This window comes from Eptatretus burgeri, chromosome 1, assembly GCF_056783735.1.
Source record: "Eptatretus burgeri isolate ZD-2024b chromosome 1, Ebu_testis_v1, whole genome shotgun sequence".
In the NCBI taxonomy this organism is placed as follows: domain Eukaryota; kingdom Metazoa; phylum Chordata; class Myxini; order Myxiniformes; family Myxinidae; genus Eptatretus; species Eptatretus burgeri.
In genome coordinates this window covers 80,078,443-80,100,417 of record NC_140961.1, presented here as the reverse complement: position 1 = coordinate 80,100,417, position 21,975 = coordinate 80,078,443, and the positions used below count along the sequence as shown (strand labels likewise).

The following is a 21,975-nucleotide window of genomic DNA, read 5'->3' as shown; positions in this document are numbered from 1 at the left end:
GGCTTCAGGAAAATGTTGCCCCAAATGATGCAATACCTGATAAACCTGTGATGTGGAATTTTTAAACCCACCTTGTTGTGATCGTTGAACTCCTGAAGCATTCTAACTGGCTGATTGTGGAATCCTATTTGACTTCAAGCAGAGTTTAACGTTTGTCCGATTTGGTTATAAAATCCTGCATAAAACCCTATCAACACTGATAAAACTGATGTCCACACAAGTCCTTCCTTGTGAAATAATTTATTTTCTAATTATACACTATTCACTTCTCACCCTCGTACAATGAACTTAAGAATCCCCATTGATTGCAATATTATTTGGTTCTATTTCATTTATTCTTACATTAGTTAACAGTTAGACCAACCCGATTCAATTCACTTCCACATTACATCAGAGAGTTTTAATCTAACTTGGTACTTGGTCAGTTCCAAGGAGTACAAGCCACTGAGATTCTAATACTTTCTCAGGTACTTGCACTGAAACAATTTTACATTTCAAAGCATTTTATACTTTCATGAGAGAGTGGTGGGGGGCTATTCAACCCAGACTGCAGAAGTGTCCTTTAGACGAAAAGCCACTTCGTACATTTCTAAGCAAAGGTTCGTTTGTTATCAGCTCAGTCACTCTGCTCCAGAAGAACACATTTCTTAACATTTAGGGCAAAAGACTTTTGGCCAGAAATGACAGCCAATTCAACTTGTAGCATAACAGTTACATTTTCTAAAACTCCATTTGTTACAATTTAGAATATATTAATATAAATTTTTCCCCCACACTCCCCCGTTTTTTTTTTTTTTAAAGGAAAATTTGAATAATTTTTCATACACATGATTACCATGTCCCGTTCCTGAAGGAGAAAAGATTTCCATTATTCAAGTTCAATCAACAATGGCAGCGAGTGCTCATATCAGAAAATGAGTGAGTTTCCATTTAATTTATGGCCTGTTCATCAGCATGTGTCACACATTGAAAACATGCTACCCGAAGTCAGAAGATAAACAGGTCAGGGTGTGGATAGAGCAGCACCCAACGGGAAGCACAATTGAAGCACTCCTTGAGCTGAGGAGAAGGTAGATGTGGGCAAGGACAAGCTTGGGCCGGACACTGGGTTGAAGGAGACGAAAAGGAACACATGTTGTAAACGACTCGCAGTGTGGAACTCCAGGCCTGTCGTACATTGAAGCAACCACAGCAAGTTCATGATGTATTTGCAGAGTGGCAATCGAGAGTGTGGCAGAGAACATTCCTCCATGCAGGTGTCACACAACGCCGACATTAAGACTTTGCTCAACCTTCCCCTCAGTGGGTTTTTTTCTTTCTTTTCCCACATTGCTCCATCTTATCTCCTCAGGAAGGGGCATGATCACGTGTTGAATGCTCAATCACCCAAATCTGGGTTCTCCCATCGTCCAAGCTTCATTTAGACAAAATCGTACATTTCATCGTTTAACTGCATTCAACACTCCGAAACAAACAAAGCATCAATTAAACACCAATCAATAAACGTCATGGGCACATTCATTTCAATAAGCCTAACAAAGGTTCTTATAGAAGCAGTTAAATTGCATTATATGTCGTATCAATATTTTAATCCCTTTCCTTGTTGTTTCCCAAAACAACATGCTAAAATATACAGAAATTCCTGTTGTACGTATACTCAAAACATCCATCTCATTTGCTATTTCCATTAAAAGCAAACAGTCTTTATCAGGGTTCCAATTTGTGATCAATAATTCTTTTCACAAAAATATTCCATCATTTATCCCAAAAATATGAAAGTAATCTATTTCTTCAAGAACCGAATCCAAATCGATTTTGCACAGTTACCATTTTAACATTCACATCTGCTAAACAATTTACAGTTTCATTCACAAATAGTTCCAGAGCAACTCCCATTTTTTTTTTCAGTAACTTTTCCTTATCCTCAATTAACAGATTGACAAGGGGTTTTTTTCTTAACAACACATTTCTTAACATTTAGGGCAAAAGTCAGTCTTTTGGCCAGAAATGACAGCCAATTCAACTTGTAGCATAACAGTTACATTTCTAAAACTCCATTTGTTACAATTTAGAGTACATTAGTATTAATTTTTCCCCCACACCTGCCATAGTCATTTACGTTGTGGACCTCATTCAGAAAGTGACGGCGAGCAGGCTACATTCGGAGAAAGCTCCAATGGTGCTTTCCATGGCTTTGAAAGAAGGAGTCGACACTCAAAGAATGGATGTCGTGTTTGATATGTATAAGGAATTATCTATCAAGAACAGTGAAAGAGAAGCCAGAGGAGACGAATTTACAGTCCACATATAGAATATCATGGCAACGCAACTTGTGAGAAAATGAAGAACGTTTCTAACCAGCATCAGCAACAAATCGTGTTTCATAGTTAATTTCTCGTTAATGAATGGAAGAAACATGAATACAATAACACCTACAACACAAAGTTATCTTGTGAATGTTGGAGACAAGTGCTTCAAAATCACACAAAAAGGACACCAGGAGGTTCCTGATCCACAAAGCACATATGAGGAAGCTGAAGGTTGCCTTCTTTATACAGCACATGCTGGACAGAACTAATACCCAGCAGTAGTCATCATTTCTCAAGACACTGATTGCATTTTGTGTTTGGCATTTCAAGACCAAATTGGAATAATGCTATTCCTGAAATGTGGGAGCGAAGAATGGATAAAGGTAACAGACATTGGGAAAGTTGCAGCCTCACTGAGACCAAACACTTGGGAAGGGCTCATTGGCATCCACTCTTTCACAGGATGTGATATCTATCATCAATGCATTTGCTGGCAAAGGGAAGCTGAGCGTGCTCCCGAGGATCAAACCCCTAGGATCAATGCAGCAGGTGATGACAGAGGGGAAAGAGCAGTGTGAATGTGCTGCATACAGAAATTGAGATTCAGAGACCATGAGACTGAGAGGGAGACAGAAGACTCGAGTTCAAAAATGTTGAGTTTTATTGCCACATCAGATAAAAAACCATAATGCCTCAACAATGTGAGGCTGGTTTCATGTCATCATTTGCGACTTAATTAATTCTCATTCTCGAGCAAATTCCAATCAGGTGATGACGTCATAATTCGGAAACCGGGAAGTCGGAAGTCATTGTCTTCAATTGACTGTAGCATTATTTTTTCATTCTATTGCAAATGGCGTTGGCTCCATGTCAATCGGCTGAACTTGAAAAATTAACGTTACGAAATCAGGTGATGACGTCATAATTCGGAAACCGCAAGTCAGAAGTACAATTCTTTTACATCGGGACACTCCCGGGTCCATGTTCTGTCAGCATGTGATTTGGTGAGGATCTGTCCAGTACTTTACGCGTGCATAGGTCACAGAGAAACACACACACACACAGACAAACAGACAGACACACTTTCAACTATATATATATATATATATATATATATATATATATATATATATATATATATATATATATATATATATATATATATATATATATATATATCAGCAGTAAGACGTGTGTCTGTCTGTCTGTCTGTCTGTCTGTCTGTCTCTCTCTCTCTCTCTCTCTCTCTCTCTCTCTCTCTCTCTCTCTCTCTCTCTCTCTCTCTCTCTCTCTCTCTCTCTCTCTCTCTCTCTCTCTCTCTCTCTCTCTCTCTCTCTCTCCAGCTGACTGCTTGCCTGGCTCTTTCATGAGCAGATCGATCAGCAGTTAGCTGTTGCCGTGCGGGTGCAGTTCGAGAATGCAAATAACAGGAGGAGAATGTGTATGTTTAAAAAGTCATCGAATACGAACATTTTGTATTTCAAAAATCCCTAGCGTTTTTAAACATGAAACCTTTTGTTATGATTAATACGCCGGCGCACTATTTGAAAGCCATTTTTTTTTCTAATGGAAATTTTATTTATTTTATTTATATATATATATATTTTTTTTCAACATTTTTTTTTTAATTTTTATGGAAAGCCACTTAGCGCATCCTGGAGCTGAATGTTAGTTCTATATATGTGTAAAGTTTCATCAAGATCGGTTCACTGGTCTAGGAGCTTATTCGTCACAAAAAAACAGACAGACAGACAGACACGGACAGAAGGATTGCCATTTATATAGTAGATGGCAGAGAAAATATAATATTATAGTGGTGATGAAAAAAATAATAATGGTGGCAGCCTCTACAATTTTACAATTAACTGTGACATATACTCCTTCAGACCCGCCATCATCCACGGGATTCCTGTGCGGAGCACGGATATCCCTGCTCGTATATGTGTGTATATATATATATATATATATATATATATATATATATATATATATATATATATATATATATATATATATATATATATATATATATATATATATATATATATATATATATATATATATAATATATATATATATATATATATATATATAAATATATATATATATATATATAAATATATATATATATATATATATATATAAATATATATATATATATATATATAAATATATATATATATATAAATATATATATATATATATATAATATATATATATATATATATATATATATATATATATATATATATATATATATATATATATATATATATATATATATATATATATATATATATATATATATATATATATATATATATATATATATATATATATATATATATATATATATATATGCACGTGGGATGTGCTTACACACTGCATAAGCATACGAACTGTGCTTCCCCATTGTTTCGGGCCACTCACATGCATTTGGTTTTTCATTTATTTATATTTTCATTTACGAATGCACTCTGATGGTTCTGTGATTTTTGCTGGTGCATCGGCTTCATTGTCTGTTGGCACACAAAATACCTTGCTTCGCCATTGCCTTGGGTCACTCACCTGTATTTTTTCATTCACTTATTTCATTTATGGATGTTGTCCAACGATTCTGTGATAATATCAGTCACAGAGTGGGTCACTCAGTCAGTCAAAATATATATATATATATATATATATATATATATATATATATATATATATATATATATATATATATATATATATATATATATATATATATATATATATATATATATATATATTTACGAATTCGCGCCCGCCGGCATGCCAATGGCCGCGTAGCTCGAATCGCGGCACGTCGCCCACCGGACGGACAATTCAGTCGTGACCCTCTCGGACCAACGCCAGGAGCTCGTCATGGGTGGGGGTTTAACCTCACCACGATCGTGCCAATTGCCCAGCCGCACAGGAGAGGGTCGCTCGCCAAATTCATTCTACCTAAGTACCTGCGCGAATGGTCGACCGGGCGATCGCACCTCGCCACAGGTCGACTCCGGACATGAGCCGCTTGGGCGGCCCGTTCCATGCTATCGGGATAACCAAGCAGTGTTATCACCGACCTGGACGGTTCAGATTAATTACCGGGCATATCAATCCCACTACGAACCCTTTACGTGAAGCAGGATGGATGGTCAATAAAGAAAAGACGAAGCGAAACGGGAAAACAGTTCACACAATGCACATTTATTACGTGACACACGGAAAGAACACATATACAGCCAAACAGTCAAATGCACATATAGCAGTTAAAACAAAAGAAACAATGACGCAGAGTTACTACCGAATACGCGTGCACACGGCAACACTTATACAGTTCTACTTTACAGACGGCGCCAACAGCATTCATTCGAAAGCAAAAGAAAAGGCCACCCTCATAGACAAGGGGGCAGATGGGGCCCGTTGGCCTTTATGGCGTGGGAGTTGGCAGACCGAACGAGTCCCACGAGACCGTTGCAGGTTACCTGCACCCTCTTGGTGCGATGGTGGGCGAGCTCTCTCCGTCGCTCCTTGTACGAACGCGCAGGTCCGCACGACACAGCTGGCAGAGCGGCACCTCCAGTCCACGTCCCCTCCACGACGTCCGGACTCTCCACCGACTGCAAGCTCCAACGAGCGGGTCGCTCTACGGACCGCTTCTCCAAGACCCAGACGGGAAGAAGACCATGAACCGCCGACGGACACTGACACTCTCACCGACCGCCATGACCTGACCTCCTCTGACCTGACTTCCTCCTTGCGGCACCTCCGTGTGCCCTTTTATTTCCCCGGCACCCCGCCCCTCCCTTCGCGGCATGCGGGGGGGGGGGGGGAAATCACTCGAGAAATCGGGGTGGGAGTTGAGTTCCAACCGTCATTCTTGTTTACCAGGGAAATCAGGGTGGGAGTTGAGATCTAACCGTCATTCTTATTTACCAGGGAAATCGGGGTGGAGTTGAGTTCCAACCGTCATTCTTGTTTACCAGGGAAATCGGGGTGGGAGTTGAGTTCTAACCGTCATTCTTGTTTACCAGGGAAATCGGGGTGGGAGTTGTTGTTGTTCCCCTTTTGTGTTTGTGGAGATGTTGACGGTTGCTGGCGGAGTGGTAAGGATGGCGTGGTTGTTGAGAGGCAGGTGTGGTTGTGGTTGTTGTGAAGCGGCGTTGTGGTTGGTGGTTGTTGTGTGATGGCGGTTGAGACGTGGTTGGTTCAAAACAAAGATAGAACAGAAAAACGGCTATCTCAAAGCATCGCAGCCCGAATGAATCACATAAATTTTCTCTCGACAACGGATTTGGGGCAAACTACACATGTACTTAGAGATATCTCACCTACGGGCCCTTCAGGGTGTAATGCGAATTTCCACAGCTGTAACACTACCCCCTCCCCTTTTTACAGACTCGTCCCGAGTCGTCAAATTCTCGTGTGCCATCATGTGTAGTTCTCCCCTCGTACGTTTTACCTTTGGATCCCTGAGTGCGACATTCATGGTATTCGTGTCCCCAAAATAAATAACCTGAGGGCTGAGTAACTAACCAACAAACACACTCACTCAGACGACTTAAATAAAATTGCCAGCGCTAGACAGACATGCCGGGGGCACACTCATATTTACAGTACATCTTAACTTACAAATTTTACACAAACCATGGCCCAGGATCAATGGACTCTGCAAGAAAAAGAAGAAGTCAGCAGTCAACGGTGAACCGGCACACGGGCTGCCACTGCAGGCCCATGTTGTAGCTGCCAACAGGACAGTCCTTGTGGCTTGCCGACGATCCTGGCGCACATGGCAATGAACAAGGGGGAGCAAAGCAAAATTGAACGGGGGTGGTGAACAGGGGCAGTGGGCATGGCATGGCAAAGCCAGCAGGCAAACAAAGCTGGCAGAACAGGGCCGCTGCAGGCGAACACAGCCGGTGGACGATCCGACCAGCACAGGCCTTGAAGCACAGCCACAGACGAAGTTGGCCGGCCTCTCGCCGTGCAGTATAGGTTGGTGGAGGGAGTGCGGTGGTGCTGGCCGCTCGGAAGGCGGGCCCGGACCTACCTTACGGTCTCCCTCCCAACCTAAGGCCTTTGCCTGTCACTGTCCATACCCACTCCCGTAATTTGTCAAAACCCAATTTAGCCCCAACTAATTTTTTTTGTTGTTTTTATTTTTTACTTCCCCACTATAAATCGTCCCCTAACCCCCTTTATCGTCCTTGTTCGGCTAACCTATCGTCCCCTACCCTACTCCCAACCCCTACATTCCCTTCCCGGAGGGGAATGAGGGAGAGCTCGCGTCCTGCGTCGAGGCCCAACTCAAGCCTCAGGATGGCCTCCCCAGATTTCAGCGATCTTTAACACAAAGTGGGTCCAGCGGCCCACAACGAGAGCGAAGGGATGGATGGTGCGGAGGGGTACACTTCCTAATCTACCCTAACCATTAACTCTTAAGCTACCCCGGGGCTTTCAACAAGCGCCTCTCGCTTAATCTATTGGTTCTAACAACCCAGATTCCCGTCGCCTGTGTTGGTGTCCTCACAATTTCGGGCCTCGCCCCCCAATTTTCTCTCCGTGCCCTCACACGGTTTCATGGCTGGGACGCGTGGCTCCCCTTGGCAGGCACTACCCTCTGCCGATTCTCCGACGATGGCAGCCCCGGGCACTACACTGCCTCCGAGCCTACCAATTCCCTAAACACCAGGGAGTGACCTCCCTGGCGACTCCCCCGAAACGCTCACGTGGCAGGCTGGCTTCCCGGGCCCCTTTCCGAGGGTCACCCATGCCCACAACACTGCCCTCGCGGCAAACGGCATCCCGGGCCCCCGCATCATGCGGATGCACCCGTGCCCACTACGCTATCCCGGCCCCCCATGGGCCCTTGGCCGACCACGGCTGACTAGCCCGGTGCCCGGGTACCTGCTCAGCGATACTCACCTTTCGCAGCCATGCTCCCAGCCTGTCAACAGGGCTCCTGCACCCCTCTAAACGTGTTTCGAGCCTACTTTCCCACCAACAACAAAACGACTTCCATTTTCGTTAATTTAACTAACCCAGCTAACTCACTTTACACTGACCGCGGGGTCGCTTGGGCGTGAGTCCCTCCTCCCCCCAATCACTCATCGCACCATGCATTCCACAATCACTCCATACACCCAGGCTCATTGGCCTCACTCACTCATCATGTCACAACACAACTCACCAACTCTTCAACACACACACACCGCTGAACTCTGCCATCCTTCTAACTACCTCCCCTAACTAACTCGTGCTCCCTCGTTGTCCCTTAAAATACAGCAGGTTCCATTTAACACTACGCAGCTAGGCTACGTTCCCTCGACACATCCACAAGTCTGTCACTCTCTCCAAATCATTAAAAATCATTTCCCCTCCTAAATCTCACAAAACCCTCTACCTAATCCATTCCATGGACTCCATGAGGACTTACCCCTGCCCCATGAAGTCGGTCTAACTAACACTAACCCTTCCCCCTAACTAGTTGTCATCCTGTGCCCAGGCCAGGGGGCCGTCCACCCCTTGCCCGGGAATCCTGTTCACCCGAAAGCGAGGCTTGCTTTTTTCCTTTTTATTATTGCGCAGCACCAGCGCGGCAACTCGCAACCTGCGCACCAGCGTGGCAATTCACAGCCGCACACCTTTGGCGTGACGTCATGGCAGCTGTTCGCGTCCCTCATCCATCTTGGACGGTACCATCTGGCAGGGATTCACCCTCCTGCCGGATTCCAACCAGACACGCAGCCATGACGTCACCCTGCGCATAAAAAAAACACAAGCCCCACGTCTCGAGGGGTTCCCCATGCGAACAGATGTGCTCTGCCCGTTGGAGCTTTACACACACGCTCGCATGGAGAACCCATCCGGTCCAAATCCAAATCCTGCCTAAACTTTGTCCCTCGCGGGATCGGCAGCTTTCACCGCACTCGTTTCCGGACCGGGCTTCACTCCCGCAAGCGAGCACGTGGCGGCCTCGTGCATTGCACAGCACGGACCTCGCACTCGCTGCTGGGCGAACCCGGCGCAGTCCCCGAAACATCTACGGCCGCTATCCGGCTTTCGTTCCTCTGTCGACGTCGTCGTCTCCATTCGACACACGCACTCCTACGTGTCACGACACTCACACTCCACTTCATCACATTCACTCCGGGAGACGCGGCTGCGTGCTCCCACATGCCGACAGACATCTCCCTTACATACCGCGACCTCACACACGCGGTCCCTCTCACACTCGGCCGCTTACTCACTCGTGCCATCCATCCCTTTGCACACATGGCTCCTTCCACCTGCGGTGCCCCTTTCACACACGGCATGCTGGGAAGCACGCTCTCCGGCACACTCGCGACCACACCACTCACACACGGGGTCGCTTCTACACACGGGGGCTCACTCACACCTTGCACCACACACACCGAGACAACCACACTGGGGATTCGTGTCCCCACAAGGGGTTCCAGGGCCTCTATATCCCCCAAGCTCCTCGGGCACCCGTTCGCAGCACCCGTCCCCTCGACCTCGCAAAGTACGACTGAACCCGCCTGGTCGTGATTCTCCTCAGGGGAGCACAGCGTCTCCCTCCGTTCCCGAAGGAGGCCATCCAGCTGCTCGCACCGGGTCCCTAAACAGTCCACCAGCTCCCCCTCATGGTCCTCCACTACCTCCGTGTGTGTGTGCGTCTTTAAACCCGTCTGGATCGTGTAGTCTTTTCTCTATGTTTCCTGTCTCCCGCGTCTCCACGCATTTTCTCTCCTTGTTCCTTATTTCTGTCCATCTGAGTCGTTATTCCGCTCTGAGCCCCTTTAGCTGTTCGTTATCCCTCCGGAGTTTCTCAATCTCCGTTGACTCCAATCTTGCCCCCCGTTTTCGTTGTTGAAATTTCAAACTCGTATAGTTTTTGTTTTCTCTCCCACTGTTCCTCATGCTTCTCAGCCTCCAATCTCATAGTTTCTTTCAATTGGCTCATCTCCTGTTGCTGTTTCGTTTGTTGTTCTTCCATTATCTCTGCATACCTCAACCTTGCTTTCTTTTTCAATTGTTTTTGTTTTTCTTTTTTAATTTCTTTCACCCCCTGTCCCTCATTCTCCAATCTCATCGTTTCTTTCACTTGGTTGATTTCTTTCTCCTTTTTCAGTCGTTGCTCTTCCATTATCTCTGCATACCTCAACCTTGCTTTCTTTCTTAATTGTTCTTTTCTCTCCCTCCCAATTCCTTTCACCGCGTGTCTTATCTCCCTAGTGCACGTCTCCGTCACCCTAATTCGTTTTTCCCTCTCGGTCACCGTCACTGTTGCTCTCTCTGTCACTACCCTCGTCCAACACGTCTCCCGAATTAGTTTATCCTTACCCGCCTCCACTGCTGGCCTGACAGCCATTGCACTTCCTCCCAGCTCGTTCGCTCCAGCACGTGGCGTCGCCATTTTGAGCTCCCCTGTTATTGCCTTCATGCCCGCCTGCAGGCTTCGGCCCATGTTCTGCGTCTCACCCCGCATTTTTTTTCCTTTTCTTCTTTCATTCCGTTCTTTATTCCGTTCATTTGTTGCGTATTTCCATCCATTTTTTCGTTTAAGCCGTTATTCATTTCTGCCAGCATTACAAATAACTGCGCCATGTCGAGTGCACTTGGCTGAGCCGATTCGGCAAGGATCGGGAGAGGGTTTCAGAGGAGAGGAGGGGAGGTGTCATACACCGCGGCCACTGCCGCGCCCATTTCGGGCTCTGGGTTCGATTGGGGGGGGGGAAATTGTTCCTGCTCATTCAGCATTTTCTGCTCGGGGCTTTCGTCCTGGACCATGGATTCTACATTCAAACACATACACATTTTACCCCCGACACCCGCTCGCCTTGAAACGCCATCTTATTTCTCGTAAGGGGTAAATTTAAATCGCTCGCAATTTGGAGCGAATCGGGAGTCGCTCCTCTCACCCCTGAACCGATTCCCCGTTAATTTAGCTTGGAGGGGGGAGAGTTTGTTTCCCACTCTCTGACACCAGTGTTGCGAGGAGGGGGATGGGTTCGTGTCCCACGACCTGACACCAGTGTTACGAATTCGCACCCGCCGGCGTGCCAACGGCCGCGTAGCTCGAATCGCGGCACATCGCCCACTGGACGGACAATTCAGTCATGACCCTCTCGGACCAATGCCGGGAGGTAGTCACGGGTGGGGTTTAACCTCACCACGATCGTGCCAATTGCCCACCCGCGCAGGATAGGGTCGCTCGCCAAATTCGATCTACCTAAGTACCTGCGCGAATGGTCGACCGGGGGATCGCACCTCGCCACAGGTCGACTCCGGACACGAGCCGCTTGGGCGGCCCGTTCCGTTCGGGATAACAGAGCGGTGTTATCGCCGACCTGTACGGTTCAGATTAATTACCAGGCGTATTAAGCCCACTACGAACCCTTTACGTGAAGCAGGATGGAGGGTCAATTAAGAAAAGACGAAGCGAAACGGGAAAACAGTTCACACAATGCACATTTATTACGTGACACACGGAAAGCACACATATACAGCCAAACAGTCAAAATGCACATATAGCAGTTAAAACAAAAGAAACAATGACACAGAGTTACTACCGAATATGCGTACACACGGCAACACTTATACAGTTCTACTTTACAGATGGCGCCAACAACATTCATTCGAAAGGAAAAGAAAAGGCCACCCTCATAGACAAGCGGGCAGACGGGGCCCGTGGGCCTTTATGGCGTGGGACTTGGCAGACCGAACGAGTCCCACGAGACCGTTCCAGGTTACCTGCACCCTCGCGGTGCGATGGTGGGCGAGCTCTCTCTGGCGCTCCTTGTACGAACGCGCAGGTCCGCACGACACAGCTGGCAGAGCGGCGCCTCCAGTCCGCATCCCCTCCACGACATCCGGTCTCTCCACCGACTGCAAGCTCCAACGAGCGGGTCGCTCTACGGACCGCTACTCCAACACCCAGATGGGCAGAAGACCATGAACCGCCAACGGACAATGACACTCTCACTGACCGCCCTGACCTGACCTCCTCTGACCTGACTTCCTCCGAACAGCGCCTCCGTGCACCCTTTTATTTCCCCAGCACCCCGCCCCTCCCTTCGCGGCACGCGGGGGGGGGGGGACATTCCACTAGAGAAATCGGGGTGGGAGTTGAGTTCCAACTGTCATTCTTGTTTACCAGGGAAATCGGGGTGAGAGTTGTTGTTGTTCCCCTTTTGTGTTCGTGGAGATGTTGACGGTTGCTGGCGGAGTGGTGAGGATGGCGTGGTTGTTGAGAGGCAGGTGTGGTTGTGGTTGTTGTGAAGCGGCATTGTGGTTGGTGGTTGTTGTGTGATGACGGTTGAGACATGGTTGGTTCAAAATAAAGATAGAACAGAAAAACGGCTATCTCAAAGCGTTGCAGCCCGAATGAATCACATAAAATCCCTCTAGACAACGGATTTGGGGCTAACTACACATCTACTTGGAGATATCTCACCTACGGGCCCTTCTTGGTGTAATGCGAATTTCCACAGCCGTAACAATATCTTCTTCTTCTTCTTTCGGTTGCTCCCTTTCGGGGCCGCCACAGCGGATCATCCGTATGATCTGCATAGTGATTTGGCACATGTTTTACGCCGGATGCCCTTCCTGACGCAACCGTGGTCGCCTCTTACGACACAGGGATATGGTACACCTATTTTAACCGGGGTATACACCGGCCCAGTATACTGGTATTCATTTCGCCGACCTCGGAAGGATGACAGGCTGAGTCAACCCCCTGGTGTATTAATTCAGTGGCCCAATGGGGCTTGAACTCAGGACCTTTTGGATCCCAAGCCGCTGCCCTAACCACTGCGCCAACACCAGGATTCAGCCGTAACAATATATATATATATATATATATATATATATATATATATATATATATATATATATATATATATATATATATATATATATATATATATATATATATATATATATATATATTGTTGCGGATTCGCGCCCGCCGGCGTGCTGACGGCCACGTAACTCGAATCGCGGCACGTCGCCCACCGGACGGACAATCCAGTCGTGACCCTCTCGGACTAACGCCGGGAACCAGTCACGGGTGGACCTTTCGGTCTCACCGCGATCGAGCCAATCAGCCCCCGCGTGGAATAGGGTTGCTCGCCAAATTCGACCTACCTAAGTACCCACGCGGAGGGTAGACCGGGCGATCGCACCTCGCCGCAGGTCGACTTCGGACACGGGCCACTTAACCGACCCGTTCCGTACTATCAGAATAACCGAGCGGTGTTATCGTCGACCTCGACGGTTCGATTAATTATCGGGCGTATTCAGCCCACTACCAACCCTTTACGTGAAGCAAGATGAGGATTCAATGGGAGAAAAAGACGAAGCGAAGCGGGAGAACAGTTCAATAATAAAGCACATTTATTCGCGGCACACGGGAAGCACACATTCAATTCCACCAAAAGCACACAGAAAAGACACAATGCAATTTACACAAAAAGCAAATATAAAAGCGAAAACAATGCAGAGCTAATACCGACTACCGAGCACACGGCAACACTTATACAATTCTACCTCACAGACGGCGCCGACAACACATACCCAAAACCAAGGAAAAGAAATACCCTCAAGGATGAGGCGGGCCTGAGGCCGAGACCGGGTCGCGCCTACCCGTCTGGTGATGAGACGCGGAGCGGCGATGGCGCCCCAACTCCGCGGACCTCGCGGACAGTGTCTGGCAGGGGGTGGGAAAGGGGCCCCCTTGGTCGCACTATCTCAGCGCGGGGGGAAACAGGAGGGGGTTGCTGATGCTCGGGGTATAGAGGCTCTTTATTATCCCTGGTGTGCGTCTCCACCTCGGCCAGGTCGCGCTGCCGGCCTCCCGCGGGCGTGCAGCTCCCGGCACCGACGCGAGCACCCCCTCGTCTGCCTTCGCCGCTGCCGCCTCTCCGCCTCTGGACTCTCCGACTCTGGACTCTTCTTTGGACTCTCCCGTTGGACTCTTCTTTGGACTCTCCCGTTGGACTCTTCTTTGGACTCTCCTGTTGGACTCTTCTTTGGACTCTCCTGTTGGACTCTTCTTTGGACTCTCCTCAGCTTCTCCAGCTACTGCAGGCTTCGGGCTCCAGACTTCCACACACTCTGACTGACGAACACGGTCCTTTTATCCCCCCGTAGCTTCGCCTTTGACCCCCTCCCTTTGACCTTTCACCTCGCTCCCCATTGGCCCGAGAAAAAGTGGGCGTGAAGGCTTTTTGATCCACAAATTTGCATATATCGATCGTCCTGGAGGCGGGGCCAAATCGCCCCTCGCTCACCGATTGGACGGCAAAAAGTGGGCGTGTGTCGTTTTTGATCCGTTTTTGAAGCACAAAATCCGTGATTTTGTACACGCTGTTCGACGCGCGCCCTGCCCGAGTCCAACACCGGTACCCACAGCGGGGCAAGAACGGTGGCGATGCTACGGTTGCGAGGTGTGACGTGAAGGTCGTGGCGGTTGTGGTGAAGCGGCGTTGTGGTTGGTGGTTGATGTTGTGGTTGTGGTGGTAATCATGGCGGTTGGTCCAAAATAAAGATAGTAAAAGAAAACGGCTATCCTGAAGAGTCGCAGCTCGCATAAATGACATGTATTCCCACTAGACAACGGGTTTGGACCTAACTACACATGTACTTACCGAGATACCTCACCTAAGGGACCTGAATGGTGGTTTGCGAATTTGGTAACCACAACACTACCCCCTCCCCTTTTTACAGACTCGTCCCGAGTCGTCAAATTTTCGTGTGCCATCATGCGTAGTTTTCCCCTAGTACATTTTACCTACGGATCCCTGAGTGCGACATTCATGGTATTCGTGTCCCCAAAATAAATAACCTGAGGGCTGCGTAACTACCTAAACAAACTCACTCACACGGACGACTTAAATAAAATTGCCGGCGCTAGACAGACATGCTGGGGGCGCACTCATATGTGCAGTACATCTTAACCTTAACTTACAAATTTTACACTAAACCATGGCCCAGGATCACTGAACTCTGCAAAAAGAAAGCAGTTAGCAGGGAGCCAGGCTGCCCACATGCAGTCTCTGGCTCAAAACAATGCAGGTGACAGGGAACGTGGCTGGCTGCTCACACGCAGTCCAAGGCCTTCCCTTTTGAACTGAACGCAGTGAACCACAACGGTGCATGGGCTGCACAACGCAGTCTCCGTGCCAGCTCAAGTGGCACACGCAATGAGCACAACGAATGGATGGATGGACACAAACACGGTGCACGGGCCGCCACTGCAGGCCCGTGTTGTAGCTGCCAACAGGGCAGTTCTTGCAGCTTGCAAACTGTTGCCTTGCGGATCCTGGCGCACATGGAAATGAACAGGGGGGGCAAAGCAGAAATTGAACGGGGCTGGTGAACAGGGGCAGTGGGCATGGCATGGCAAAGGTGATCAGGCAAACACAGCCCGCAGAAGAAGGCCGCTGCAGGCAAACACAGCCGGCAGATGAACTGGCCGGCACAGGCCTTGAAGTACCACAGCTGCAGATGATCCGGCCGGCACAGGCCTTGCAGCAAAACAACAGCTGCCGATGAAGTTGGCCGGCCTCCGCCTTGAAGCAAAACACGGCCAGCCGATGAAGTTGGCCAGCCTTTGCCGTTCAGTGGAGGTTGGTGGAGGGAGTGCGGTAGTGCTGGCCACTTGGAGGGCGGGCTCGGACCTACCTACCTGTCTCCCTCCCAACCTATCGCCTTTGCCTGTCACTGTACATACCCACTCCCTTAATTTGTCAAACCCCAATTTAGCCCCAACTTATTTTTTTATTGTTTTTATTTTTACTTCCCCACTATAAATCGTCCCTAACCCCCTTTATCGTCCTTGTTCGGCTAACCTATCCTGTCACCTAGCCTACTCCCAACCCCTACGTTCCTTCCCAGAGAGGGAACAAGGGAGAGCTAACATCTTGTGCCGAGGCCCAACGAAGCCTCAGAATGGCCTCCCCAGAGTTCGGCGATCTTTAACCAAAGTGGGTCCAGCGGCCCACAACGACAGCGAGGATGGATGGTGCGGAGGGTACACTTCCTAATCTACCCTATCCATTTAACTGTTAAACTACCCCGGGGCTTTCAACAAGCGCCTCTCGCTTAAACTATTGGTTCTAACAACCCAGATTCCCGTCGCCTGTGTTGGTGTCCTCACAATTTCGAGCCTCGACCCCCAATTTTCTCTCCGTGCCCTCACACGGTCTCCTGGCTGGGAGACGGGGCTCCCTTTGGCAGGCACGACCCTCTGCCGATTCTCCCGCTATGGCACCCCGGGCACTACACTGCCTCCGAGCCTACCAGCTCCCTAACACCGGGGAGTGCCCCCATGGCACCTCCCCTGAAACGCACACGTGGCAGGCCGGCCTCCCGGGCCCCTTTCCGAGGGTCACCCGTGCCCACAACACTGCCCACGCGGCTAATGGCGCCCCGGGCCCCCGCACCAAGCAGGCGCACCCGTGCCCACTACTCTATCCCGGCCCCCCATGGGCCCATGGCCTACCGCGGCCGACTAGCCTGGTGCCCGGGGTACCCACTCAGCGATACTCACCTTTCGCAGCCACGCTCCCAAGCCCGTCAACAGGGCTCCTGCACCCCTCAAAATGGGTCTCGAGCCTACACTCCCACCAACAACAAAACGACCTCCATTTTTCAATTTGACTAACCCAGCTAACTCACTTTACTCTGACCCCGGGGTCCCTTGGGCGGGAGTCACTCCTCCCCCCAATCACTCATCGCACCATGCATTCCCCATTCACTCCACTCACACAGACCCGCTGGCCTCACTCACTCATCATGTACTCACCTCACAACTCACCAACTCTTCAACACACACACCACTGAACTCTGCCATCCTTCTAACTGCACCCCCTAACTAACTCGTGCTCCCACGTCGTCCCTTAAACTACAGCACGTTCCTTTTAACACTACGTAGCTAAGCTACGTCCCCTCTACACATTCACAAGTCTGTCCATGTCCCCAAATAAATCATTTTATTTCCCCACCTAAATCTGGCTACAATCCCTCTAACTAATCCATTCCACGGACTCCATGAGGACTTACCCCTGCCCCATGAAGTCGGTCTAACTAAGCTAACCCTTCCCCCTAACTAGTTTCCATCCTGTGCCCAGGTAAGGGGGTCTTCCACCCCTTGCCCAGGAATCCTTTGCACCCGAAAGTGAGGCTTGCTTTTTTTTCTTTTTTTTTTCATGCGCAGCACCTGCGCGGCAACTCAGAGCTCGCGCACTTTGCACCTGCCCGTGACGTCATGCAGCTGCACGTGTTCCTCGTCCCCCCTTGGACGGGACCATCCGGCAGAGATACCCCTCCTGCCGGATTCCAACCCCACGTGCAGCCATGACGTCACCGTGCGCATAAAAAAAAACAAGCCCCACGTCTCGAGGGGTTCCCCACGCGAACACATGTGCTTTGCCCGTTGGAGCTTAACACACACGATCGCGTGGAGAACCCGTCCGGTCCAAATCCATTTACCTGCCTAAACTTTGTCCGTCCGCGGGATCGGCAAATCCACCGCGTGCGTTTCCGGACCGGGACTTCACTCTCGCAAGCGAGCACGTGGTGGTCTCGTGCGTTGCACAGCACGAACCGCGTGCTCACTGCTGGGTGAACCCGGCACGGTCCCCGAAACAACTACAGCCGCTACCCGGCTTTCTCTCCTCTGTCGCCGTCGTCGCCATTCGACCCACGCACACCTGCGTGTTACGACGCACACAGTCCACTCCATCACATTCACACGGGGAGACGCGGCTGCGTGCTCCCGCATGCCAACCGACATCTTCCTCTCATACCGCTCTCTCACACACACGGTCTCCCTGGCACACAGCGACCTTGCACACGGCCGTTCACTCACGCGTGCCTCACTACTCACACAAACCATACTACTCACACGTGGTGCTCCATTCACTCGCGCGGGGGCACTCACCCGCGGTGCCTCACCCACACACGCGAGGGCACTCAACCGCTGTGCCTCATCCACACACCGTGCCTCACTCATACACGCGGGGGCACTCACCCGCGGTACCTCACTCATACACACGGCGACACTCACACACGCGGTCTCTTCCACACAACGTCCCTCACTCATACACGCGGGGGCACTCAACCGCGGTGCCTCATCCACACACCGTGCCTCACTCATACACGCGGGGGCACTTAACCGCGGTGCCTCATCCACACACCGTGCCTCACTCATACTGGCCGTTTCACTCACACACACGGCCTCTTCCACACACGGTTCCTCATCCACACACGGTGCCTCATCCAAACACGGCGTGCTTGGAAGCACGCACTCCAGCACCATCGCCACCACACCAATCACACACGGGGTCGCTTCCACACACGGGGACGCACTCACACCTTCCACCACACACACAGGGACAACTACACTGGGGATTTGTGTCCCCACAAGGGTTTCCGGGGCCTCTATACCCCCCAAGCTCTCCGTGCACCCGTTCGCAGCACTCGTCTCCTCAACCTCGCAAAGCACGACCGAACTCACCTGGTCGTGACTCGCCTCAAGGGGGCATACTCCCTCCCCTCGTTCCTGGAGGAGGCCACCCAGGTGCTCGCACTGGGTCTCTACCCAGTCCGCCAGCTCACCCCCATTGTCCTCCACTACCTCCGTGTGTGTGTGCGCGTCACTTACCCCGTCTTCCTCGTGTAGTCTTTCCTCTATTTTTTCTATCTCCCGTGTCTCTGCCAACTCTTCACCCTTTACCTCCCTTGTCTCAACTATTATTTCCTTTGTCACGGCCTTCATGCCCGCCTGCAGGCATCGGCCCATGTTCTGCATCTCTCCCCGGAACTTTTTCATTTCCTCCTTCATTTGCTGTGTATTCGCATCCATCTTTTCGATCATTTGTTTGTTCATGCCTTTCATTTCGTTTGTATTTGCATCCATTTTTTCATCATTTTCGCATTCATCTTGGTGTTCATTGCCGCCAGCATGGCGCATAGCTGGGCCATGTTGGATGCACTCAGCTGAGCCGTTTCGGCAAGGGTTGGGGAAGGGTTTTGGTGGAGAGGGGGGGGAGGTGTCATACACCGCGGCCGCTGCCGCACCCACCTCGGGCCCTGGGTTCAGTTGGGCGAGTCCGTGTTCCTGCACAATCAACATTTCCTGCACGGGGATTCCATCCTGGACCATGGATTCTACATTACTACACATATACATTTCTAATACCCCCGGCTCCCGCTCGCCTTGAGACGCCATCTTGCTTCTCGTGAAGGGTTAATTTAACTCGCTCGTAATTTGGAGGGAATCGGGGTCGCTTCTCTCACCCTGGACCGATTCCGTGAATTTAATTGGAGACAGGAGAGCCCGTTTTCCTGTTCTCCAATACCAGTGCCGCGGGAGGAGGGCCGATGAATTTGTATCCCACTCCTGACACCAGTGTTGCGGATTCGCGCCCGCCGGCGTGCTGGCGGCCACGTAACTCGAATCGCGGCACGTCGCCCACCGGACGGACAATCCAGTCGTGACCCTCTCGGACTAACGCCGGGAACCAGTCACGGGTGGACCTTCGGTCTCACCGCGATCGAGCCAATCAGCCCCCGCGTGGGATAGGGTTGCTCGCCAAATTCGACCTACCTGGTACCCACGCGGAGGGTAGACCGGGCGATCGCACCTCGCCGCAGGTCGAACTTCGGACACGGGCCACTTGCCGACCCGTTCCGTACTATCAGAATAACCGAGCGGTGTTATCGTCGACCTCGACGGTTCGATTAGTATCGGGCGTATTCAGCCCACTACCAACCCTTTACGTGAAGCAAGATGAGGATTCAATGGGAGAAAAAGACGAAGCGAAGGGCGAGAACAGTTCAATAATAAAGCACATTTATTCGTGGCACACGGGATGTACATATTTAATTCTACCAAACGCACACAGAAAAGACACAATGCAATTTACACAAAAAGCAAATATAAAAGCGAAAACAATGCAGAGCTAATACCGACTACCGAGCACACGGCAACACTTGTACAATTCTACCTCACAGACGGCGCCGACAACACATACCCAAAACCAAGGAAAAGAAATACCCTCAAGGATGAGGCGGGCCTGAGGCCGAGACCGGGTCGCGCCTACCCATCTGGTGATGAGACGCGGAGCGGCGATGGCGCCCCAACTCCGCGGACCTCGCGGACAGTGTCTGGCAGGGGGTGGGAAAGGGGCCCCCTTGGTCGCACTATCTCAGCGCGGGGGGAAACAGGAGGGGGTTGCTGATGCTCGGGGTATAGAGGCTCTTTATTATCCCTGGTGTGCGTCTCCACCTCGGCCAGGTCGCGCTGCCGGCCTCCCTCGGGCGTGCAGCTCCCGGCACCGACGCGAGCACCCCCTCGTCTGCCTTCGCCGCTGCCGCCTCTCCGCCTCTGGACTCTCCGACTGGACTCTTCTTTGGACTCTCCCGTTGGACTCTTCTTTGGACTCTCCCGTTGGACTCTTCTTTGGACTCTCCTGTTGGACTCTTCTTTGGACTCTTCTTTGGACTCTCCTGTTGGACTCTCCTGTTGGACTCTCCTCAGCTTCTCCAGCTACTGCAGGCTTCGGGCTCCAGACTTCCACACACTCTGACTGACGAACACGGTCCTTTTATCCCCCCGTAGCTTCGCCTTTGACCCCCTCCCTTTGACCTTTCACCTCGCTCCCCATTGGCCCGAGAAAAAGTGGGCGTGAAGGCTTTTTGATCCACAAATTTGCATATATCGATCGTCCTGGAGGCGGGGCCAAATCGCCCCTCGCTCACCGATTGGACGGCAAAAAGTGGGCGTGTGTCGTTTTTGATCCGTTTTTGAAGCACAAAATCCGTGATTTTGTACACGCTGTTCGACGCGCGCCCTGCCCGAGTCCAACACCGGTACCCACAGCGGGGCAAGAACGGTGGCGATGCTACGGTTGTGAGGTGTGACGTGAAGGTCGTGGCAGTTGTGGTGAAGCGGCGTTGTGGTTGGTGGTTGATGTTGTGGTTGTGGTGGTAATCATGGCGGTTGGTCCAAAATAAAGATAGTAAAAGAAAAACGGCTATCCTGAAGAGTCGCAGCTCGCATAAATGACATGTATTCCCACTAGACAACGGGTTTGGACCTAACTACACATGTACTTACCGAGATACCTCACCTAAGGGACCTGAATGGTGGTTTGCGAATTTGGTAACCACAACAATATATATATATATATATATATATATATATATATATATATATATATATATATATATATATATATATATATATATACATATATATATATTCATGCTTATGCTTTAGTTTTTTTGACAGTTAAACTTTCGTGTGTTGATAGTTTACATTTATACAGTACCTCTTGTGTGTTCATTATACGAGCAGAGTACCCACCCTGCGGCTGATCTTGGTCCAATTATGCAACACGTTCTTCTGACATACCTTTATTTGGGTGGTTTATAAGCAACTAAAAGCCGTGAAAAGGCAAAAAAATAACCCAGGTAACATGCATGATGGAAAAACATACCTTCTGCATATAATTCAAAACACCTCACCACACTAGAAAACCTGGGGACAGAATACTGTGCTGTAAATGATGGAGACTTGTAATATCCTCCCCCACCTGGAGGTGGCATAACATGATACACATTTATGTCGAGAATTTGTGTCCCCCCT

General features: G+C 49.8%; 1 protein-coding gene across 1 annotated transcript in view; it reads right to left on the bottom strand.

The window, feature by feature from the left end:
• The window catches only part of LOC147034822 (uncharacterized), a 497,607-nt gene that overhangs the window by 308,534 nt on the left and 167,098 nt on the right, over positions 1–21,975 (bottom strand). The window lies entirely within an intron of this gene.